General features: G+C 44.5%; 1 protein-coding gene across 6 annotated transcripts in view; it reads right to left on the bottom strand.

Moving 5' to 3' along the window:
• The window catches only part of DGKB (diacylglycerol kinase beta), a 303,881-nt gene that overhangs the window by 213,069 nt on the left and 64,960 nt on the right, over positions 1-25,852 (bottom strand). For 2 of the 6 annotated variants that reach the window (XM_082193912.1, XM_082193917.1), the window contains exon 1: positions 21,324-21,520. The exons of 1 other annotated variant lie outside the window; for it this stretch is intronic. The gene's annotated coding sequence lies outside the window, so the exon portion shown is untranslated. Of the gene's footprint in view, positions 1-8,806; positions 8,893-21,112; positions 21,269-21,323; positions 21,521-21,672; positions 21,751-25,852 lie in introns of those variants that run through there. 3 more of the 6 variants (XM_082193913.1, XM_082193916.1, XM_082193915.1) reach the window with 3 other exon arrangements.

Below are 25,852 nucleotides of genomic sequence, written 5' to 3'. Positions count from 1 at the left end.
CACATAATTATTATTTTTTAAAAATCTAAAATAGTGAAAAACATTCTTAAGCCACTGGTCTCAAAGCTGCCAGAGTTGATTTAGATACAGAGATGGTGTTCTGCAGTGGCTAAGACGGGGGTCGGCAACCTGCGGCTCCAGAGCCGCATGCGGCTCTTTAAAGCCTTTGCTGCGGCTCCGGGGCGGTGGCGAGGGGAGGAGGCGAGGGGCGGAGGCGAGGGGCGGAGGTGAGCAGCCTGCCGCCCGGCGGGCGGGGCGCCCTAAAGCAGAGCGCCCCCCTCGCCAGGCAGACATCCGCAGCGTGTGGAGCCTTGCCGGACTTCCCGGCAAGGCTCCCGACACTGCGGATAGCAGCCTGCCGCCCCGCAGGGGGGGCGCCCTGATGCAGAGCGCCCCTCGCGTGGGGCAGACATCAGCCAGCCCCACAAGCTCGGGGGACAGCAGGGAGGCGCAGCGCCGCCATCCCGCTGTTCCTCAACCTGGTTCGGTTTCCCCGACCTGCTTTTGGGGGGGAAATAAAGGGAATTTTTTCCCCCTTTATTTCCCCCCCAAAAAACTAGGTGCGTCCTATGGGATGGAGCGTCCTATGGGGCGAAAAATACGGTATTTTTATAATGACGAATGCCTCGTTATTAATTATTATTTACATCAGGCACTGATTATGATTTATGGTACACTGGGGCCCTGATTAATTTTCTATGGCATTTTGGGGCATTGATTATTGGGCATAGCAAGTCGCGGTCGCATGGAATTTGTGCTTTGTGACCGTTTGAAGTGGGGTTTTTTTCTTGGGAGGCTGGGCGGCACGAAGAGAGGGATTATTTTTATAATGACGAGGATGACATTGGGCCCTCATTATTAATTATTATTTACATCAGGCACTGATTATGATTTATGGTTCACTGGGGCCCTGGTTAATTTTCTTTGGCATTTTGTGGCATTGATTATGCAGTCGCGGTCGCGTGGAATTCCACGTGGAGTTAGTTGCCTGAAGCCCCTTTTTAGTTGCTTGAAGCCCCTTTTTAAACTTAAGCAGGTGAAAGTTTGGTGAATTGCTGCCAAGGAGTGTGGTGGAGTCTCCTTCTTTGGAGGTCTTTAAGCAGAGGCTTGACAACCATATGTCAGGAGTGCTCTGATGGTGTTTCCTGCTTGGCAGGGGGTTGGACTCGATGGCCCTTGTGGTCTCTTCCACATATGTATGTGTGCAGGTCTTCTCCAACATGAACTATATTAAAAACAAACACCGATCACGCCTCACAGATGACAGCTTGCAAGCCTGTGTGAAAATGAAGGTGACGTCTTACAGCCCTGATGTGCAGACACTGAGCACTGAGGTTCAGGAGCAAAAGTCCCATTAACCTGGTTACCTGGTTGTAAATTAAATATTTTAATTAGCTATTAATTTGTCCTTTTTTCTTGAGATTGACAGCTGACTGCACGATCCTGTATATATAGCATTAAGGCCAGAAACAATATATGCAGTGTTATATTTGTTTTAAATGTTGCAATGTCCTTTTTTCTTGAGATTGACAGCTGACTGCACGATCCTGTATATATAGCATTAAGGCCAGAAACAATATATGCAGTGTTATATTTGTTTTAAATGTTGCAATGTTTTTGCGGCTCCCAGTTGTTGTTGTTTTTTCGGAAACGGGTCCAAGTGGCTCTTTTTGTCTTAAAGGTTGCAGACCCCTGGGCTAAGAGAATGAGCAGCAATCCAAAGATGGCTGGTTCAAATGTCAACTCAGTCATATAACACACCAGGAGGTCTTAAAGAAGTCACTGTCTCTTAGCCAGGAACCTAGAATGTGGGGATAACAGTAAGGGCCAACTTTACAGGGCTGTGATCGCACAACAATGCTACAAAGAATGTTACAGCGTTGCAAGTAGATTTACAACACAATCCTATGCATGTCAAAAGAAAGTCCCGCTGAATCCAATAGAGCTTACTCTCAGGTATGGGGGTACAGGATTGCAACCTTAGTGGCACCTATGCTTAGGATAGGGATGCACAACTTTAACTTGAACTGAAACAACACTTAAAAACAAAGGAAAAACACAAGCCAATAAGGGAATCTTCAGTTGGTTTGCTTTAACTGTTCAAGATCACATTTGGAAGAGACTACCCAGCAGATCAGAATAGCTACAGATTCTGGCAATTCTCTTTCACCTTCCCTATGCTTCAGCTTTGCTTTTATTACAAATTATGTCAATGCTCTTTACAGTTTGAATGCTGGTAGCTGACTAGTTCACAGAAGAATAAAAAGGGTTAGGGGGAAACAGGGCATCAAGGGCTTAGATCTCCCAAGTGTGTGTGCATCTTCATATTCATATTACACACATAAAAATATGCATTGTATGAAATATCAGTTGACATAAAAAATATGTTTGTTTTTATTCTGCTTTTTCAGTTGGAAAACATTGAAAATGAAACGTCCAATACTGGGGTGCTCCGAATAAAGGTCTTCAGCTTTATTAGCTGTGAACACACTTCTTTGTATAAGCCTACAGCTTCATTAGTCATGCAGTAGGTGGGAAATTTTATGCTTATGCCTTTAGAAAGAAAGAAAAAGATTCAATGCAGTATACTGTTATAGCTGCTGGGAGCGGTTTTGTAACTTTACAGCAAAGAGAACAGCACTGGTTGCTACACTTAACCACCCATCAGTACAAAACCAATCCCCCTTCCTCATTAGCACTTCCAGTGTCAATTATCTGTTCCCAGTGGCATTTTTAAACCGAGTAACTGGACAGCCCTAAGCGGGGCTAGGGAGGAGCGGAGGGGCAGACCCACTGCCAAATATTAAGCTTTGCTCACATCAGCCAGAGCAGATGATGGGGGGGATAGCAGTCATTTTGCTAGTTTTGGGTATGCTAGTGCCAGGCTAGCAAGCCAAGGAGTCCCAGGATCAGGTCTGTTGGGGTTTGGATAAAGCAGATCCAAAGCGACCAGTGTCCTATCTTCATCCCCAAAGCACCTTGTAGCTTTAATTAGTTACCTGAACTGATTATGGCCCGTGGTATCTTCCCACCCACCTGGTTACAGCTGAAGCCTTCACCCTGGTGAAGCCCCTCACAATCCCTTTTCCCTTTGTGTCATGCCTTTTAGACTGTAAACATTAGACTGTCTTTAGTATTAGTTGTTGTAAGTTGCCCTGGGAGCCTTTTGCAGCCGAAGAGCGCGATGAAAATCCTTTAAATGAACTAAATAAATAGATAGATCCCCCTCCTAATATCTGTACTACCTATTTGCCTGCAACACCTGCCAACTTACCGCAACAACAGCATATATCATTTTCCAACTCGCATTGCTACAGCTATTGATATTTCAGTGATGACTCATTTAATTTTCTGCACACCCTGGGCGTGTTAAAAAGGCATGAAGCCCGGCCTCCACTTATCAGTTTTTTTCAGGCTTCTACTCCCTTAGAACAAAGGCAAGTCAATGAGAAAATGGTAAACAGCCAGATAAGACGCACAGCGCAGATGCAGCAGCGCCATGAATCATTTTCATTTGCCCAAGAAATTATGAGGTTCATAGGAAAACATTTTCCCCCTATTGTGCTTTCTAGGAATGAATCAAAACAGTTTACTGGCAGCCTAATCCTAAAAACATTGGAGTAGATCCAGATAACTGTATGACTAGTTGCATTTGCCCAAGAGAGATTTGGAATTTTTTTTCTTGAATGAGAGTCTGACCAGCAGCAAACCTCACCTGGAACTTCAAAAGCAGGTTGTGATACAGCACAGGAGTCTATGAATGCGAAGGTTAGAAAGAAGAAGAAAAAGCCCACTGGGCATACCAGGTCTTGGGTGCTCCTAAAGGAGCTCTTTAGATCCTGGTCATTGGAAACACTCCAACCAAATGCGAGCATATTTAACACCATTTGAATTCAGGAAGGGAATTGTAGCACATGCTCTTTCATTGCAGACATGGGATTTTAGACTACTTAATTTAATTCAAGGCAAAATTATGTTGATGTGTTTAAAGTATTCTATAAGAAAAAAGTATATGTCCAAACTTCAACCCTGAAAATTATAATTACTTGTGGCTAAGAAACAAAAACTCCACTCAGGTTCCAAACAAAAATTGCCAGGCTTCAATTTATAGTTTTGCTTGATTAAAGACATGCCCTTTTTTAATTGTAAAAAAAAATAAAAAAATGACTGCATTAGCTCCTTCAAAATTGATATAGATCTTATGAAACAGTTCAGCTTCAGTCCCTAAGAAACAAAGTAGATATATATTTTTCTGGAAGTTGTAGATTTTATTCATGGATTACAGCCCAACCCTAGTTGACATTAATCTAATAAGCAATAAACACTGCACTCCTCATGAAAATATTTAACAGCTTATATTACTTCAAACTTCATTACATATGCAGCTGCACTATAAATACAGGGAAAAAGTTATTCAGAAGTTAAATAATGGCATAAAAATATTTTTACAATGATTTCAGTAGGAAACTGGGGTTTATGCAATACTATAGTTTTACAATGCTTTCCATTTCTAAAGGAATCTTACAGGTTATTATGCTGTAAGTATTAAACTAGCTAAATAAAATTCTGCTACAGTTCTGATAATACGCAATGGCCAGGATCCAAGAGATGTGTTTGAATGTGCCAAGCATAATTTCTGATTTTCTCTTCTTTTGGAACAACAGGCTCCTAGGCCATAACTAAAATTGCTTTTGAAAACTTCATTAGTGTCAATCAAAGTTTTCCATGCAACATGGGGGATTGCTCTTTGAAAACACAAGTCCAAAGTTCACTTGGGCATATAGAAAGAATCAGTGTTCTTTGTAATCAAATCCATCTCTGCCATGAGTCACTTATATGACAATCAGTTTCCAGAAATTCGAAGAGTATATCCATAATGTGTCTATGAAATGGCATTCTGAATAACATGGATGTGACTCATTCCGTACCGTACAATACGCTTCCACCATGATAAATAGTGCACAATCTCTTAGTCTTGCACAAAGATAACAAATGTGATACCCTGCAGATGGTGTGAATTGCAGCATCCACAATCCCTGGTTTTACATCCTGGGGATGACAAGAACTGTAGATCATCAGACTCTTAATCTCAGGGTTCTGGGTTTAAGCCCCACATAGGGTGAAAGATTCCTGCATTGCAGAGGGTTGAACTAGATGACTCTTGTCGTCCCTTCCAACTCTACAGTCTGTGATTCTGTGAGCATTTGGAGGATACCATGTGTTGACTACCCCTGGATTCTCACATTACATCTGCATCAAAACTAACAATTTTTAACAGTCATCAAGGTGTGCAAACCATGGTTAAGATCAGGCATAGGCAAAGTCGGCCCTCCAGCTGTTTTGGGACTACAATTCCCATCATCCCTGACCACTGGTCCTGTTAGCTAGGGATGATGGGAGTTGTTGTCCCAAAACAGCTGGAGGGCCGAGTCTGCCTATGCCTAGTTAAGATGGTTAGCATTAACCATATTTAGGACTGGTGCAGATACAAAATCTGGGACAAAACCAGAGACCTTGCTTTTCAAAGCAAGCAAGAGGGAATTCCAAGAGTGCCCCTGCCAGGTGAAGTGTGAGAAATGGCAACTAGGGAGGCAGCCCTTTGAATGGTGGCTACAAAATGCCCTCTCCAGAGAGACTTATCTGGAGCCTACCTTGATGTCATTTCAACTCCAGGCAAATATCTCCCCACCACCACCTTGAGTCTTTTAACCTGTTCCTGCATTATATTTGTTTCCCCTGGGCTATGGGCTTGTTTTAAAAAACAACACCACACACAACTGTTTTTACTTCTTGTATGGTCATTTGAATTACAATTAATTTGCTTTCACTTTTGCTGCAAGCCCACCATGACAGCAGTTACAGACCAGCATATGCAAGAGAGGCTGTGTACTGTTCCATTGGCACATGTATCTGAAGATTACAGCCACAGTCACTAGGTCAGGACCTACTAGATGCAATGACTAATACCTCAAAGTTACCCAGATATATCCTTTCTTAATTTTACACGGTCACTGTTTTCTCAGGGCCAATTTGGCAGAGTAGGGCATCTGCCTCAGCTAGTGGGCTCTGGGAGGGAAGAGATCAACAGAGGAACACCCAGCTGTTCTTTCTGAATCCCCCAGATGTTTTCCTCTCTTGGAGATGTGTATGCCACTTAACCTGCCTCTAATACTCACTCCATACATTTAAACAGTGCTATTTTTCTAGAAAGGGACGCGGGTGGCGCTGTGGGTTAAACCACAGAGCCTAGGACTTGCCAATCAGAAGGTCGGCAGTTCGAATCCCCGCAACGGGGTGAGCTCCTGTTGCTCGGTCCCTGCTCCTGCAGTTCGAAAGCATGTCAAAGTGCAAGTACATAAATAGGTACCGCTCCGGCGGGAAGGTAAACGGCGTTTCCGTGCGCTGCTCTGGTTCGCCAGAAGCGGCTTAGTCATTCTGGCCACATGATCTGGAAGCTGTACGCCAGCTCTCTCAGCCAATAAAGTGAGATGAGCGCCGCAACCCCAGTCGGTCATGACTGGACCTAATGGTCAGGGGTCCCTTTACCTTATTTTTCTAGAAAAAGAGGTACCAGAACTCACCATGAATGCCTCCCTTGTTCCCTTATACAGGCAATGGCAGCCACATGAGAGTTCCGGCAAGTTCTGGCTGGGAAAAAAGCCCCACATTTTAAGCATATTTGAACCACACTGCTTCTCACAATGAACCTTGGGGACTGCATTTTGTTAAAGGTCGCTGGGAATTGTAGCTCTACAAGGGGAAAACTACAATTCCCAAGATTCTTTGATAGGAGGGAAACATGTGCTTTACATGTGTGTTGTGGCCTGCATGACTCAGGTGCAATGATGGTTGCTCTCCCATCACCAGCTGTGAAGTAAAGTTCACAGCCATTCCAGTCAGCTTCTGTATGTGGCAAATGGGGCAGCAGACATCTTTTGTCCTTTCCTTCAGAATGTCTTGCAACTTTTAGCAGAATGTCTTAGATGGGCCCTGACTCTCTTCCATCAAACAAGTCAAGGAGGTGAATGCTTTCTGTTCAGCTGCATAGAACAGTTTTAACAGAAGCTTTGCAAGACTGCAGGATTGGTGTAGGTGTATGGTTTGACTAAAAAGGCAAGCTAGGTACCTAACTAAAATTCATCAACCATAAGATATTGGCAGCAACAGTACATGCAGCATATATTTGGGGAACTCATCTATCTTGCAGGGTGGGGTGGGGAATGCAAAAATAAGAACTCTCTCTTAATCCCCGAGTTTCATTCCTTTTACATGGACTATCCTATCACAGTTATGCAACAACCCCTTGTCAAAACAAATGTAGAACATGTAAAAATGCAGTCACTGTTAATAGCTGGTTCTAATTTAAAACTTTAATCGCTTGTTAAGTGTCTAAACTTTGAATATAGAAAAGATAACAATTCCCATAGATGCATACTGCTATTATATCCTGGTTATATTTAACATTTTTCATTTATATGTCCATTTTGTATGTGACCATCAGGAATATTTTAGTCTAAAAGAATTATCACTGCAATTTTAAGAGCCACAAAATTCTGTTTGGAGAGCTTTCAGATTTTCTTCCTGTGTTGTCAATGACAAAAAGCATGCCTGTGACCTTATGTTCATCCACGCTGAAGTAAGAATTCAATCTTGTGCATTTCAAATGCTGGATCATCCGTCAAGTTTATTTTTCTCATCACAGAGACAAGAAAAGCTCACCAAACGGTAATGGTATCTTGAGCAATGTTAACCAAGAATGAAATTCATACGGATCCATCATGATAATTTCAAGTGATGCCTTAGTAGCTTCTGCAAGACCAATATGAGATTTTGTGCTTCGAGCCTTTGGTGCAATATGGAACATTTAATGATGGACAGTTAACATGTCACAAAGCAAAACAAACTGATGAGGGCTTCAGTCCTATATCCACTGAATTCAATGGGACTTACTTCAGTCCAGACAGTATGGGACTGTGATTTAAGGTGGGGCGATACTCACTTGCTCTAGAACATATCTAAAAAGGCATGGCTCAATTAAGAGAGGGTAAAGGCAAACATCCACGGGACGCGGGTGGAGCTGTGGGTTAAACCACAGAGCCTAGGACTTGCCGATCAGAAGGTCGGTGGTTCAAATCCCCGTGATGGGGTGAGCTCCCATTGCTTGGTCCCTGCTCCTGCCAACCTAGCAGTTCAAAAGCACATCCAAGTGCAAGTAGATAAATAGGTACCACTCCAGCAGGAAGGTAAATGGCGTTTCCATGCGCTGCTGTGGTTCGCCAGAAGCGGCTTAGTCATGCTGGCCACATGACCCGGAAGCTGTACCCGGAAGCTCCCTCGGCCAATAATGTGAGATGAGCGCCGCAACCCCAGAGTTGGCCACAACTGGACCTAATGGTCAGGGGTCCCTTTACCTTTACCTAAAGGCAAACATCACTCATTTCAGACTTAAGCACAACTAACTTTGTCTGTATTGGGGGCATGGACATGTGTTTGCCAAAGATCTGTTTGCCAAAGATATGTAAACTTTCACTTTTTTATTCTTTGAAATTAAAGCCTTTTAAGTGCTAGCCCTATTGTGTCTAAATTGTGCTGCAGAGTCTGCTTCATCACAATTCAAGACAAATGCCACTTGAAAAGTCCTGTATATAATAGAAACAAGCTCGCTTACGACATTGACCCCATGTCAGCTTAGAAATTTTCTTTTCCTCCCAATTAAAATTATTCCTTCATACCCCAAACGAGAATCCTTCTCTAACATGCTGTTTTGTATGAACAGGCACATGCACTCAAACAGGTAATCCCTCACCTTCAATGCAAACTGCAGTACGCTCTCCAGGAGAAGTTCCAACATGCAACTGTTAAGATCATAGACCGTATTCCAGCTCTTATGCACTAGGCGTGGAAGAAAATTGACTAGGATTAGTCACTTTCTACTGCATTAAACTATTCATGTGATATACAATAAAGGATCAGGAAAGCACCTTGACTATTTCCCCATGGCAACCATTTCTTTGCAAAAATAAGAACTGTAGTAGAGTATTTTACTCTCAGATAAAACAGGAGAGATGATTGGGGAATGGTAATTTTACACGGGGGTGGAGTTGACTGCTCAAGGAACCTTAAGAAGAAAGCTAACCCAGAGAATTTGGGAGAAACGTGGCCTTACATCCTCTCCTTCTGCCAGGAAACTCAACTGTGTAGACAGTTTAGGAATGGACAATATATGTGTTTTCATTTCGCATGGTTTTACCCATAAGTATTTGCTTTCTGATTTTAAAAATACATATACATATGTAATACAAAATAAATATGTACTTACTTAAATATATGTTTTTTTCTCTCAAATTACATATTTATATGCTTATTTTCCTAGTTCTGCTGGATCTCTCAGCGGCCTTTGACACCATCGACCATAACATCCTTCTGGACCGTCTAGAGGGGCTGGGAGCTGGGGGCACTGTCATACAGTGGTTCCGCTCCTTCCTCCTGGGCCGTGTCCAGAAAGTGGTGGTGGGGGATGAGTGTTCAGACCCCTGGGCTCTCACTTGTGGGGTGCCTCAGGGTTCTGTCCTCTCCCCCATGCTTTTTAGTATCTATATGAAACCGCTGGGAGAGATCATCAGGGGGTTTGGACTGGGTGTTCATCAGTATGCAGATGACACCCAGCTCTACCTCTCCTTTAAATCAGAACCAGTGAAGGCAGTGAAGGTCCTGTGTGAGTGCCTGGAAGCGGTTAGAGGATGGATGGCGGCTAACAGATTGAGGTTGAATCCTGACAAGACAGAAGTACTGTTTTTGGGGGACAGGGAGCGGGTTGGTGTGGGGGATTCCCTGGTCTTGAATGGGGTAACTGTGCCCCTGAAGGACCAGGTGTGCAGCCTGGGAGTCATTTTGGACTCACAGCTGTCCATGGAGGCGCAGGTTAACTCTGTGTCCAGGGCAGCTGTCTACCAGCTCCACCTGGTACGCAGGCTAAGACCCTACCTGCCCGCAAACTGTCTCGCCAGAGTGGTGCATGCTCTAGTTATCTCACGCTTGGACTACTGCAATGCACTCTACGTGGGGCTACCTTTGAAGGTGACCCGGAAACTGCAATTAATCAATGCAGCAGCTAGACTGGTGACTGGGAGTGGCTGCCGGGACCACATAACACCAGTTCTGAGAGATCTGCATTGGCTTCCAGTACGTTTCCGAGCACGGTTCAAAGTGTTGGTGCTGACCTTTACAGCCCTAAATGGCCTCGGTCCTGTATACCTGAAGGAGCGTCTCCACCACCATCGTTCAGCCCGGACACTGAAATCCAGCGCCGAGGGCCTTCTGGCGGTTCCCTCATTGCGAGAATTGAGGCTACAGGGAACCAGACAGAGGGCCTTCTCGGTAGTGGCGCCCGCCCTGTGGAATGCCCTCCCATCAGATGTCAAAGAGATAAATAATTACCTGACATTCAGAAGACATCTTAAGGCAGCCCTGTTCAGGGAAGTTTTTAATATGTAACGCTGTACTGTTTATAACACTGATTGGGAGCCGCCCAGAGTGGCTGGGGAAACTCAGCCAGATGTGCGGGATATAAATAATAAATAATTATTATTATTATTATTATTATTATTATTATTATTATTATTATTAAAACTTCCAAGAACTGTCACAGCATTCAAAGAACTGCAAAATCCAGTGGACAACTAATTTGCAACCCATGCATTCGTCCAAAAAATGTGGATCAAGCCACTGTGTACAAGACTTAGGAAAGATGTAATTCCTCAAACACTTACTATGTAACAGTGATTTATGATTTATTTATACATATATTTATATACAGTGGTATCACAAATGTATCACAAAAAACTCACAAAGTAACAGACTCCAACCAGTTTTCTTCCTCTGTTGAAATAACTCTTTAAAATAGACTTTCCATAGGCAAGAAACACTTTACCTCTCTTTCTAATCAGAAAGAGAGCTCTACCTCTCTTTCAAATCGGAACCAATGAAGGTGGTGAAAGTCCTATGTGAGTGCCTGGAGGTGGTTGGAGGATGGATGGCGGCTAACAGATTGAGGTTGATTCCCGACAAGACAGAAGTACTGTTTTGGGGGGACAGGGGGTGGGCAGGGGTGGGGGACTCGCTGGTCCTGAATGGGACAATTGTGCCCCTAAAGGAGCAGGTGTGCAGCCTGGGAGTCATTTTGGACTCACAGCTGTCCATGAAGGTGCAGGTCAATTCTGTGTCCAGGGCAATTGTCTACCAGGAGCATCTCCACTCCCATCGTTCAGTCCGGACACTGAGGTCCAGCGTCAAGGGCCTTCTGATGGTTCCCTCATTGTGAGAAGCAAAGTTACAGAGAACCAGGCCTTCTCGGGCCTTCTCGGTAGTGGCTCCCACCCTGTGGAACGCCCTTCCATCAGATGTCAAAGGAATAAACAACTATCTGACATTTAGAAGACAACTGAAGGTAGCCCTGTTTAGGGAAGTTTTTTAATGACTGTTGTTTTAATGTATTTTTAATCTCCTGTTGGAAGCCACCCAGAGTGGCTGGGGAGACCCAGCCAGATGGGTGGGGTATAAGTAATAAATTATTACTATTATTGTTATTATTATTATTTTCTGTGTGTGACTTCTATGTGGCCTGGTTGCAGTTAAATAATCATGTAGGTACTTCATATGGAATCAGCACTCCCATCCCTTGATGATGTACAACTAAAATAACAAGGATATGGGGGTGGAGGGAGTTGTGTCATTCATCACTACTGTAGTTATGTTATGGGCACTCAGTGACAAACATCCGTAACTTACCTCCTTCCACACAATACCCATGATCACAAGAGATTGAACTGCCATGGGGGAAATAACTGAACCTTTTACCAGTAACAGAATACTGCTGTTTGTGTGCTCAGAAGGTAAGATATTTATAGCACAAGAGAACTGTCTTGAGGAAAGATGTTGCGGCCTCCTACAAGAATTGCACAACCAATGTGCTTAAAAAAATAGTCCAGAAAGGCCTAAAAAAAAGTGTTCAGAAGGCTTTCTGTGCCTGCCTGGGTTGTGGCGATATTGGTACAACATCACAAAATACAGGGCTAGTTAGAAGAGTATGTTTTTATGAAACATGGTGCCCTGGATCTGCATGTTTGCATCATTATTATTCATTTTTTACATGAACCACATGGCTCTCCACATGGGCCCCAGCTCATGAGCCTGTCAACAGCCTCATACATTCCACAAGGATGCCAGATGCATGACCCAGGCCACAGTGTTGATTCAGCTCTCTTTGAAACCATGTTCCATTGACTCTGCAACAGAACAAGAGAGCTATGACAAATGCATAGTATCAAAATGCTGGAAGCCAATTTTTAATAATATATTCGCAAATATATTAGGACCAGCTTTAGGGACACAGGATACATATCACGTTGGCTGCTTAGCTGTCAACATAACAGCTTTAATTATTTCAAAGTTTGCTTATGTAGTCAACATTCTGTCAGTACAGCTGTAGAAGTGAAATATTAAAACAACAGTCTGGGCTGCTGGAAACCCTGAATGAAATTTGTCACATTCACTCTTGTACATTTACAGCAAGTCACAGATTCTCCCTCCCGCAATGTAATTTGCAGTTTCTAATTTCAGCTTTAAAAAACACACATAAAAAAACCCTGCAGAAAAAGATAAAATGCAGGTCACCGTGGTTATTCTTACTTTTTCCAAGTATCTGTAGGACTCACTTCTGGGTAAATATGCACAGATTTTAAAAGCCAAAAGAAAAAGAAAAAAGCTTGCCAATGCACAGCTACAGAACTTTCTACAAAACACTGTATAATATCCTTACATTTTGAAAACGATCTTTAAAAAAACCCAAACACTATATGAAAGCAGGGCCTCTAAACTTGTCCAAACAGAACAGGATTTTCTCTAATTAAAAATGGAATGGGGACATTCATGTCCAGCATAATAAAGAGAGTTACAATGTGCCAACAACTGACACTGAATAGCAGCACTAATGAGAACAAACTATTAATAAGTTCCCTTTTATTCTCAATTAAATATTAAGCATTGTGTGTGTGTGTGTGTGTGTGAATAAAGTGATTACATATATATGGACCCATTACTAAAAATGCTCACATACTTTATCTTAAACCTAAGTACGTACTCCCCAAACTGAACTGCAAAATACTACTTAGAAATAAATAAGTCCTGCAAAACCATTTTAGATAGATTTGCAGGACAGAGGCATTTTTATGGATTAAAAAAGCAACTCTGTTTCTCTCCTCACAAAATTGTCTGCCTGTGGAATGCCTTCATTAATTCTTTTGTTTGTACTGATCTATTAGAAACCACTCAAAAAAGCCAATAATCTGAGCAATTGCCAATTTAGCAATTTATTTATTTTACAGATGCCATTTCATCTTCAGACATTATGAAATGAAAACCTAGCAACACCTTTTTCTAACAGTATATGGTATACAGAAATACAGATACAATTTTTAAAAATATATTTGCAGCAGCTCCTTCATTTGTGACCCTCTCAACAATTCTGACATCAGATGTAAAGTTTGGGCATCAGGTATAAACTTGGCATGTAAAGACCTCTGCATATTGAGGAGTTCTCATAACAATCAAGCACTCTTGAATCAGTTCTTGAGAGCTGAAGTGTGGCAAGCACAGCCCACAATGAGCAGGCCTCTCTGATCTTTTCCATTCATTTCCTCTCCCTTTCCCAATGTAAACAAACAAACAAACAAACACCAAAAACAAAAACAAAAAACCTCATAGAAACCTTACCTTGGGGAAGAAGAAATGAAAGGTGGTGGCAGACATTCCCACATATGTCTTCCTTTGCAGCCCCTTCCTTGATTGCAAATGTTACATGTGTTAGAATTCCTGCTCCATGATTGCAGTCATGGGATTGTTGACTTTCACATGACAGAATATGTTTTGACCCCACAGAGTGGGAAGTGACGGAGACGTGGGACTATTGTCCTTTGTTCTTTCTCTTTGCTGTCTGATGCTAGAGAGAGAGGGAGCCATGTTGCAGTGCTCCGTGTGTGTTTATATGTAAATAAAGTAGATTAGCCAAAATGCTGAGTTGCTGAGGTCTGTCACGAAAAGCTGCGAAGACTCTGCAGATCCCTAAGTGTGCCAGTATCTGTTGGCATCGGTCGCTGTGATGTTTGGGCAGAAGAAAGCTTTTGAAGCTCCTGAACAAACAACCAGGAGGGAGGGAACATGCCAGTCAGGCATGTGTCTCTGCCGGGGTCCTACTCAAGGGTAGGCTGAACTCCTGACAACGTGGACCTTCTTTTACCACCAGATTTCCTGGGATTTAATACATCCATGGGAGTACCCCACCACTGCCCTTTCTTCCTCCCTGGAGGTAAACATTTTGACATGGGGAACGGAGAACTGAACAGCGATGGAGATTATGGGGCTTTTCCAGTGTGTGTTTTTAAAAAGTGCTTTGGAATACCGGAGTTTAGGAATTGTTCTGATAAGTAATGATGATGATAATAATGGAGAAGGGCTTTTGGGTGAGATAACTGGCAACAAGGCTTGCATCCTGACTTATGAAAACCACCATTAGGGCAATGTAGGTGAATAGGTAAGCTGTATTAGGATGCTGAATTGACCAGAGTGTACCCCAAGGGGAAAGCCTGAAAAATTCCAGGGGAGCTGGGAATTGCCTGGAAATGAGTTAATGTCTTGTATCACATCTCTGGTCAGATGCCTTTTTGAGAAGGGGATAGTACAATAGCCAGGGTACAAGAGTCTGTTAGTGAATGTTAGGAATTAATCAGTAGTAGGATTTAGATCATATTTGGAACATTGAAGAGAAGATACAGTGGTACCTTGGGTTAAGTACTTCATTTGTTCCGGAGGTCCGTTCTTAACCTGAAACTGTTCTTAACCTGAAGCACCACTTTAGCTAATGGGGCCTCCTGCTGCCGCCGTACTGCCAGAGCACGATTTCTGTTCTCATCCTGAAGCAAAGTTCTTAACTCGAGGTATTATTTCTGGGTTAGCGGAGTCTGTAACCTGAAGCGTATGTAACCTGAGGTACCACTGTACAGGCTGTTGCAGTTCTCCTGAACTGTGCCATGGAAATTCCTGGGTTTAGCTGGCCAGGCATCTACTCATCAAGAAAGGTGTTTGGGTCTGTGCAAAACAAGGGATGGCAATTTGATGGGCAGGGCCTCAGGCCACTCAGGAAAGTTTGCCTCTTGGACTCAAGGCTTAGTAAAAGGGGTGACCAGGCAGAGGAGGAGGTGTTGGGCTTGGCTAGATGTTCTGGGAAGGAGAAGGAACAAAACTGGAGAATATAATACAGGGGCTGAAGGGCAGAACATTAGAGCTGGCTGGGAAGCAGGAACAAAGGAATAATGCTTAGGATGGTTCTGTCTCCAGTGCTGGGCTGCTATGAAGAACAAGCTGCTCTTGAGATTACAATGCTGTAATATCTGCACCCCCTTCATCTAAACTCAGACGCAAATATGTGTAATTAAACCATATTTCTTAAAGACACTACAGCCTCCACTGTGTCTTGTTTCTCAAAGGGAACACAGCCCCTATGTGAGCACCTGGAACCCCCTGGAATCACATGCACCACTCGGCAGAGATTAGGGGGTAGCATGCAACCTTTGTAAAAATATATACCTCAAGCATGCCCAAAAACTTGGGTGTGCCCAGTGGAATTTTGATTTAAGCAGCACAGCCTCATGCCATTTCACAAACTGTCTCTGAATACCCCCTGGCTTTCCCAAACTTTTTTTGTAAATGAGATGAGATCGGAGCACAGAGATGGGTCAAGCTTACTAATGACACTAAGGCTAGGTACACATTAGCAGCTTGAAAAACAGCAAGGTTGCTTTTCCCTGCTGCACTTCAAACCGCTGTTGCACATTGCTGTACAAACCAGAGAGGAGGCAGGGATGTCTTCACCCAGTGCATATTATTACCCTTTTGGTTTCACTGTACCAGCAACACAGAGAGAGAGAGATTTATGAGGCTGCCTGTCCATTCACCATCATCTGCACATGTGCAATGGATCTCTCAAATGTACACACTTCAGGTTAACTACGAAGTGAAGGTGGCATACATTTTAAAATGGGATGGAAACTGTTTTGAGGGGATATGCATCAAACAGGAGTATTTCTCAGGAAACAACAGGATATTTCATGTATGTGTACATACAGAAGCAGCCCATCCTCCTTCACTACTTGAATGTGCTGCTACCTGCTCCCCAAGCCCTGACCCCATTTAGGCTGCATGCCAGAGCACACCCCCTGGGGAAGTATTCTGCAGTGCTTTGACGCAGAATGGGGGGGGGGGGAGAGAGAATATGAACAGCAAAGCAGCGCTCCCAAAGAGTGTTCCGCCCCTGGCAAAAGTGGTGGGACGGACGGGGCGCTGCCTCTTGTGTTTCTGCCGCCTGAGGCAGCTGCTTCACTCTGCCTCGTAGGCAGGCCAGCTCTGTATACACAGCTTCAAAGACTAGTGGTGGGAGCACACTGGAGGCAGAGTAAATGTTAATGCATACACAGCCCAAATTATTTAGGGTGGTGAAAATAGAAAGAGATTATGAGCAGCTTCAGAAGGTTATTTCCAAATTGGGTGAATGGCATTAAAACAGCAAATGCTGTTCCGAGTAGCCAATGGAGAAACCGGAGGCAAAAAAAATAAAAATAAAAATCCAAACTCTACATATATATAGATAGGATCTGAGCTTGCTGTAAGCAACCGGGAAAGACATCTTACGGGCACAATAAAAATGCCAACCCTGTGTGCAACTGCTGTGAAAAAAGGTGAATTTCGTACTGGGGAGAATTAGGAAAGGGCCAACAAATCTATGCTGGGACCACAGTCAGTGTATTGTGTTCTGGACATTGCATTTCAAAAGAATGTAGAGCTGGGAAAAGGGCAGAAAAGGGCAACCAAAAGTGATTAGAGGACCAAATAACTCTCCAAAGGGCATGGTTACGTTTGGAGCTGAGAAAAAAAAGGCAAGCAAATGGGGTGGAGGAAACAACAAGAATAGAATTATGCAGGGTGTGGAGCCAGCAAATAGAGAGAGAAAATTATAGCTCTCTCTTAACACAAGAACCCATGGTCAACCAGTGAATCTGTAATTGCTGGACAGACAAAATGAAATACCGTGTACACAATGCATAGTTCAACTATGGAGTTTAGTACCACAAGATATGATGATGGCCATCAACCACAGAGCCTCACATTGGGTGAAAGATTCCTACACTGCAGGGAGGTTGGATTAGATGATCCTCGTGGTCCCGTCAAGCCTTATGATTCATACTTAACCTAGTTGGCTTTAAAAAGTAATTAGAAAACATTATGGATGATAATGGTATCATTGGATACCAGTAAGGATGACTATATACTACCTCCAGGATCAGAGGGAGTAAGCCTTTGAATACCACTTGTTGGGGAACAGCAGGAGAGTGAAATTGTCCTGGTATCCTGCTTTTGGGGCAGAGCTGGAACAGGGTGTTTGAGAAACAGGATGCTGAACTATATGACTGACTGGTCTGCGCCAGTATGGCTGTTTTTATATCCTTAGGAGAGTTCAGGGGCCATACTGGGATGCTGCCATTGTTTCAGACAACATATGCAGAAAATATTGCTGAAGGCTGCATTTTAAAGGCTACAGTAGTAGAAGAAGAAGAGGAGTTTGAATTTGATATCCCGCTTTACCCGAAGGAGTCTCAAAGCGGCTAACATTCTCCTTTCCCTTCCTCCCCTACAACAAACACTCTGTGAGGTGAGTGGGGCTGAGAGACTTCAAAGAAGTGTGACTAGCCCAAGGTCACCCAGCAGCTGCATGTGGAGGAACAGAGACACGAACCCGGTTCACCAGATTACGAGTCTACCGCTCTTAACCACTACACCACACTGGCTCTCAGTACAATCTGATGCAAACTTTCCTGGGGGTAAGCCCCATTGAACTCAGCAGAGCTTACTTCAGTGTAGACATTCCTAGGCTTGTGATGTAAGAGTTGTACAATGTTAGCCATTATTGGTAAATGCTACAGTTTAGTTGCTTCTGACTAGGCAATTTCAGTACACGCTTCTATCAGGGAATGAACGCACTATATGCATGAACTAAGAGCGTAAAAATCTTCACATGCATTGGTTCATGTGACCTGACTATGGAAATATTGATGCCTTTCACCACAGTGTGCCGATTTGCATTAATTAAAACAACATGACACAGAAATAAATAGCTGCTAAACACAGCTGTATTAAAAACTTGTATGTTACTAACTTGGAGCACATGTGTTTAACACAGCACACAATTATAAAATCTTCAGACAATTTAAAGAGAAACTAAGCATCACACAGAGTTATCACAATATGTTCCATACTGGCTACGGAAAGTTAAAAGCACCTCATTTTAATTACCTGTGCTTGGAGTATGAAGCTATGAAGCTCAGAAATATTTTTAAAGAATAGAAATATTGCTCAGGGGTGCTGTCAGTTTACATATGCTATTTTGGGAGGGCTAGGCACACCAGAATTTCAGAGTTGGCATTTCACAAAATCCAAAGCGCATGGCTATTTGCAGGGGGTTGGACTAGATGACCCTTGGGATCCCTTCCACTTCTACAATTCTATGATTCTAAGCTCACACTGGGCAGATATTGATTTTAAAACACACAACTGAGGCCACTGTGAGGTGGGTTTACTATCTCTAAAATCACATTTTTACAAAATGTAATTAAACAAGAATTTAAGATACTGATAAATGCCCACCTAATTCTTTTAGGGCCATAGCTTGGTGGTAGAACATCTGCTTTGCATGCAAAAGTTCCCCGGTCCAGCCCCTGGCTTCTCCAGGTACAGCTTAGAGACCTTATCCAAAATCTCGGAGAGCCACTGCAAGTCATTTTCTACTGTAATGAGTTAGATGGACATGGACCAGTGATTTGTATAAGCTAGTTCCTATGTTCTTAATCTAGTTGATGTGGAAGATATTTTTAATCAGTTGCTTTACAACATTTATCATCTTTTCAGTTGGATGGAGAAGAGGGCCTCTAAACTATCCCTTCCCCCCCCCAAAAAAAGGCGGTAATCAGAGACATCAGAAAGGAAGGAATCAAGGCATCCACATTTCACCACTGTGGAGTTGTGTGGGAGGGGTGCACAGGAGGCAGGAGAAGAAACACCAGTTGCTTAAAACCAGTGCAGTCCAGAACCCATGAGCAGAAAATCTGTTTCTGTGATGCCCTTCAGAAACAGCACTGTCCTCTGCTTCATGGCTTCAGAATACATTCCAATGGCATGTTTTCATAGGTAACTTCTACTTAAAAGATGACTGAAATATTAAGTCAAAACCAGACCTGGTCAGCAGTTGCAGGTACACTTTTTTGGAAATAAGCTTGAGTGAAATCCACAGGACTTACTTCAAAGCAAATACTGATAGAATCACACTGAAAACTACAATAAGCCCTATAAACTCTACGTCTGTTGGGCTTAGGTCTCACTGTCAACAGGGCCCCAAATAGGACTACTTACAGTGGAGCCTGGAGGGACACGGGTGGCGCTGTGGGGTAAACCACAGAGCCTAGGACTTGCCAATCAGAAGGTCGGCGGTTCGAATCCCTGTGACGGGGTGAGCTCCCGTTGTTCGGTCCCTGCTTCTGCCAACCTAGCAGTTCGAAAGCACGTCAAAGTGCAAGTAGATAAATAGGTACCGCTCCGGCGGGAAGGTAAACGGCGTTTCCGTACGCTGCTCTGGTTCTCTAGAAGCGGCTTAGTCATGCTGGCCACATGACCCGGAAGCTGTACGCTGGCTCCCTCAGCCAATAAAGTGAGATGAGCACCGCAACCCCAGTTTCGGTCACGACTGGACCTAATGCTCAGGGGTCCCTTTACCTTTACCTTTTACAGTGGAGCCTAAAGCATGCTCACCAAATGAATTCAGTGGGGCTTACCCTCAGATAAATGCGGTCAAGATTAAAGCATTAGTGTGAATTCAAACCCATTGTTTGTTTTCTTAGTGTTGCAAGAACACTTAAAAACCAAAACAGAATTCAACATTGCAGAATTTTAACAGTGCAAAGAAAGCCTAGCAGGTGCATCACCTTTCAGAAACCAACAATTTAAATAAGGACCCTTCATTTTTTTATTTTTTACTAGCACAAAACACAAATTGTCCATAAATTGATATACTTCTGATTCACACTGAAAGTCCCAATGAGTTCATACATGTTCCTAGATTAGTATGTATAGGGCTGCAGACCAATTCTCATTTTTTTAATATATTTCTTAGTCACCCAATAGCCTAGGTCCTCTGGAAAATGTACAATCAAAGTTGAATTGTGCAGATTGTAATGCTAGACTCCAGTGCTATGCACTAGGAATAAGCTCCACTGAACCCAGTGAGGCTCGCTTTGGCATAGGACTGTATACAGCAGCCATATAGCTTCGAGCAAGCATCACATTTCCCCAAGTCATTTGGATGGGGAGAATCTGCCACCTTAAATGAAGTAAAGTTTCTAGTGACCAGCCACTGCAGAACTTTCTGTCTGCAGACAAAACACGTTTTTTATATTTAAAAAATTGCTTGTATCACCAAGGCAGCATATATAAACCCAGCATAAACCAACATGACACGTATGACATCACCCCAACGTCACAGATAAATTTAGAGTAGACTCACTGAGCTGGGGGAAAAAAGGCAGAAGTTAGGAAGATATGAATGGAAGAGCATCAAGGCTGCTCGCCACAACTTTCTTCCTAAGGTTCCCTTGGCATGTTTACATGCATACACTGAAGAAGGGGAAAAACAGAAGCCGAACAAACAGCCACGCATACAAACAGAGGGATAAATAAAGGCTGCCCCCAAGCCTCCCGACGCTGCAATCGATCCAGCCACCCAGGCAGGGATTTTGCTAACTTGCTGCAGGTGCAATGCAGACCGAGGATATTGCATGCATTTCAATTACAGGATAGCACGGGTTATGATTTTGGGGTGGCGAAGACAGGAGATAATACCAACTAGGCAGAAACACAGCAAGCATCCAAGCTCCGGCTTTGCAGCAGCAGAGTCTCGCGCGCCCATAGCGCGCGCGCACCCGGACCCTCTCACACAAACAAACACATACATACATACACGTATCTGCACCCCAAGCCCTACTTGCTCGCCTCGACGCAGGAAGCCTCCAGTGCGGGGCAGCGCCACAGGCTGCCCTCGCCCAGGGAGCAGGACGCCCCGCCGCAGCCTCCCCCTCGCTGGGGGGCAGCCGGGCTGGGGGACAGCCAAGCGGGCGCCTCTCCTCGCTCAGCCCGGCGCGCCCAAACGCAGCCGCCACTGCCTTCCTTACCTGTTGGCCGCCAGCCGCGGCGAGCTCTCCTCCCCTCGCCCCGCTGCCTCGGCTCCTTATGAGGCGCTTTCCCTCCGGGCAGCGAGAGAGAGTGTGTGTGTGCCCGCGCCCGCGCGCCCGCCAGCTCCCTCGCGAGGACACGGAGGCGGCGGAGCAGGGCTGACGACGCGGGCCCCGGAGTCTCCCGCGCCGTGTGGCCGCCGGGTCTCCCGGGGGCGGCGCGTAAGGGGCTGCCGGCTGCGGGGCGGCGGAGGCGGCAGGCGCCGAATGGTCGCTGCTGCTGCTGCTGCTGCTGCTGCTCCGCCAGGTGCTGCGAGGAAACGCCGCGCGCTCGCCGCAGCCTCCTCACCTGGAGATGATGGAATCGTCTGGAGCCGTCTAGGCCGGCGTCCTGTTCGCCTGCTCCTGTGGGAACATATGAGCCAACTCCTAGGGGCCGAGGTCCATTTGCTCCCCTCTCCAATATTTGAGTTGATGGGCATTCAAATAGAGGGGTGTGTGTGTTGTGTCACGTGATTATGTGGGACAGGGTGTGCCTCCCCCCTCCAATATTTTATTCAAGTTGGCACCCTTGTGTGGGAAGCAGGGCACAGTAGCAGACCTACATGGGGGGGGGTTGAACTGTTATGCCCCCCCCATTTGCAACCAGCAAGGAGGTCTGGGTAAGCCTTTCTTCAATGGGGTTGTTCCATGATAGATCACCACACTTTGCAACTTCTCTGCTGCTGACTCTCAGACAACAACAACAACAACAACAACAACAACAACAATATCTTTATTGTCATTGCCCCCTCTCGGGGACAACGAAATTACTTGGCTGCTCCATCCACCCAGGTAGGGCACTCCACACAAAATCAAAACAACTATAAAAACACTAATTAAAACAATACAGTATAATACAGCAAGGAAGATTAGATGACTTTCAAAGTCCGGGCTTCCCATTCAGGGCCGAGATCGCTCTGGAGAAGAAGCTGTTCTTAAGATGGCTCGTTCTTGTCTTCATCATCCTGTATCTCCGTCCCGACGGCAGGAGCTCGAAGAGACAGTGACCAGGATGCGATGGATCTTTTACTATGTCCAGTGCCTTCCTATGGCACCTTGTGGCATAAATCTGCTCTAAGGTGGAGAGTGGGCAGCCAACAATGCTCTCTGCTGCCTTAACAACTCTGCACAACCCCAACCTGTCCTGGGTAGTACAGCTTCCGTACCACACACATAAGCCATAAGTGAGCACGCTCTCAATGGCACAGTGATAGAAGGCAAGCAGCAGTTTCTGCGGAAGATGGTTTTTCCTTAGAATTCTCAAAAAGTACAGTCTCTGCTGTGCCTTCTTCACAAGCCCCCTTGTGTTGACACTCCAGGACAGATCCTCTTGTAATTCAATGCCCAAAAATCTGAACGTTGTTACCCTCTCCACACAGACCCCATCAATCAAAAGTGGCTGGACATTGCTCTTCTGTCTCCTGAAGCCCACCACAAGCTCCTTTGTCTTCCGTGTATTTATGAGCAAGTTGTTAGCTCTGCACCACTCTGTCAGCCGCTCCACCTCATCTCTATAGTCCGTTTCACCCTCCCTTTCAGAGATGAGCCCAATCACGGTTGTGTCATCTGCAAATTTGACAACCCTATTACTAGGGTGAGCAGCGACACAATCGTACGTGTAGAGAATATAAAGGAGCGGACTGAGTACGCATCCCTGTGGTGTTCCTGTGTTAGTCTTAAGCATACTAGAGGTATAAGGGCCCAACCGAACCCTCTGGGGGCGGTCTGACAAGAAGTCCAATATCCACCCACAAAGTGATAACGGAAGCCCCAGATCTTCCAGTTTAGACATCAGACGTTGTGGTAGAATGGTATTATATGCCGAGCTGAAATCTAAAAAAAAAGCAGTCTGGCATACCCCCCCCCCCCCCGCTGCTCCAAATGTGCAAGAACGGCATGGAGGGCAATCGCCACAGCGTCCTCTGTCGATCTTTTCATTTTATAAGCAAATCGGAATGTGTCCAGTCCCTCCGGTAGGCAGGCAATGACATAATTTCGTACCAGCTTTTCAAAGCACTTCATGATTATAGGTGTGAGTGCTACTGGACAAAAGTCATTCAGATCTTCCGGGTTAGATTTTTTTGCTATTGGAACGATAGTAGAGAACTTTAGGCAGGATGGAACAATAGCCTGGGCTAGGGATCGATTTAAGATCCCAGTGAAAACTCCTGCTAGTTGATCTGCACAGTCTCTCAATACCCTTCCAGCTACCCTATCTGGCCCTGTGGCCTTCCTTGGGTTGATTTCCTTCAACACCTTCCTCATCTCTTCTTTTTCCACAGAGACTACTACATTCTGGACCCCTGACCATTAGGTCCAATTGTGACCAACTCTGGGGTTCCGGCGCTCATCTCGCTTTACTGGCTGAGGAAGCCGGCGTACAGCTTCCGGGTCATGTGGCCAGCATGACTAAGCCGCTTCTGGTGAACCAGAGTAGTGCACGGAAACGCCGCTTACCTTCCCGCTGGAGGGGTACCTATTTATCTACTTGCACTGGTGTGCTTTCGAACTGCTAGGTTGGCAGGAGCGGGGACTGAGCAATGGGAGCTCACCCTGTCGTGGGGATTCGAACTGCCGACCTTAGGCAACCACAAAAATCCATGTGAGTCATGCGACTCAAATTGGGTCAACCAGACCCATCATGGACTAAATTTGCTTCTGGGGCTCCTCCAGGATTAGGGGCCCTGAAGCTTAATCTTCGTTTCATAGTAGATCAACCCTAGCAGGCAGGATGTGAACCCTAGAGTGCTCTGCCCACTCGCAGTTCCCAGCAGACTGGCATTCAGAAGCCTAATGTCCCTGGCAGTGGAGGAAGAACATATAGCCATTGTGACTAGTAGCAGTTGAGAGCCTTGTTCTCCATAACCAGTGCAATCCTAATGTCTGTTCAGAAGAAAGGCTTATTAGCTTCAGTGGAGCTAACTCTGGGAAGCAGCATTGGAGAGTAAGGAATCTTGCAGGCCACCTAGTTCAGTCTCTAGGAAGCTGCAGGGAATCTTGGGGTTACCAATGTGGTACCTATGGGCACCAAACTGCCCTTGAAATCTTTTGCATGCACCTACCAAGCCTCTGATTACTTAAACAGACACAAACACTGCCCTCTTGGTCATAGAGTGATTAGCTTTCCCCCCCCCCCCAACAGTCCAGTCTGGCACCTACCTAAATGTATTTTCAGCATCAGGCAAACCCCATTTTGTTTTCCCTGACTTCTTTAAAATATGTAAACTAACTCTCTCTCTCTCTCTCTCTCTCTCTCTCTCAGATGATGTTCATTATACTGTGGTTTTAACACAGTGGTTTAGTTCTATGGAATTTATCCCTTTGGCTTTCTTTATTAATTGATTATTGTAATGCTTTACTCTCTAGTTCTCTGTTTCAGGATGATTGTTTTGTTTTTAGAGTTCTTTTATTTGCAGCTTTATTGATTCCTGCTTCACTGGAATTGTGATGTTTAATCTGTTTTTATTTTGAGGGGAAATTGATTGTTCTTGGGGACTGATGAATGGGATGCTTAAATAAATAAATAAACATTTGCCGCAGATATTCTTAAGGCTGCAAAATAGGCTTATGGAATCTGCAATCAAGATGTCTAAATGGAAAACACTTTTATTTACATGCTCTGCAATTCTCGTTAACTGTGATTAGTGTTTCACATATCTGCCATCCCAATTTAAAAAGTCTGTACCGTGCTTTTAGAAATAAAAATGTAAGCACTCTGACATGAAGAGCCTTGTTAAACAAAATTAAGAAAGCTAAACACTGTTCTAGAAGCTGATTAAAATGTACTACAGAACATTGATAAAAGGTTCTATTTTGCTCTCAGATATCATAGTAACATGGAAAGCAATTGCACAACATTGACAAAACTAGGCCACCTGCTGCATTATGGCTTACTTGTGCCAAGTTATAAAAATATTTGAGGGTCCAAACCAGTACTGAAAATACAACCATTGAGGGTCTATATATTTATGGTAGAAGCTCCCACCTGCCAACACAACATGAGGCACACCATGAAATATACACCAAGATGGATGGAGTTGCACCTTATGGCCACCTCCTTTTCCCAGGGAAGCTCCTGTATTGTAGTAAGCTCCACAACAGGTGGTAAGCCATCCAACAGGTGATGATATCCATACCCCATATGAACCAACCCAGACCCTGCAATCATCATCTGAGGCCCTTCTTTGTGTGCCTCCTCCACAAGAGGTATGGAAGGTGGCAACATGAGAGTGGGCCTTTTTGTGGTGGCTCCCAGCTTGTGGAAGGCTCTCCCCAGGGAGGCTCACCTGGAGCATTCATCATTATGTTCGTTATGTATCTTTAGGCACCAGGCAAAACATCCCTCTTCTCCTAGGCCTTTGGCTAAGTGAACAATATCTGGCCTTTAAAACCGGTGGGGGTATTCGTTTTTGTTTGTTACTATGTTATGTATTTGTGTGGTTTAATATTGTAAACTACCCTGTGATCCTTGGATGAAGGCCAGTATA

This window comes from Podarcis vaucheri (assembly GCF_965113315.1).
Source record: "Podarcis vaucheri genome assembly, chromosome: 12".
NCBI classification, from domain to species: Eukaryota; Metazoa; Chordata; class Lepidosauria; order Squamata; family Lacertidae; genus Podarcis; species Podarcis vaucheri.
Note: the sequence above shows the minus strand (reverse complement) of the source record. Positions and strands in the feature narration are given on the sequence as shown.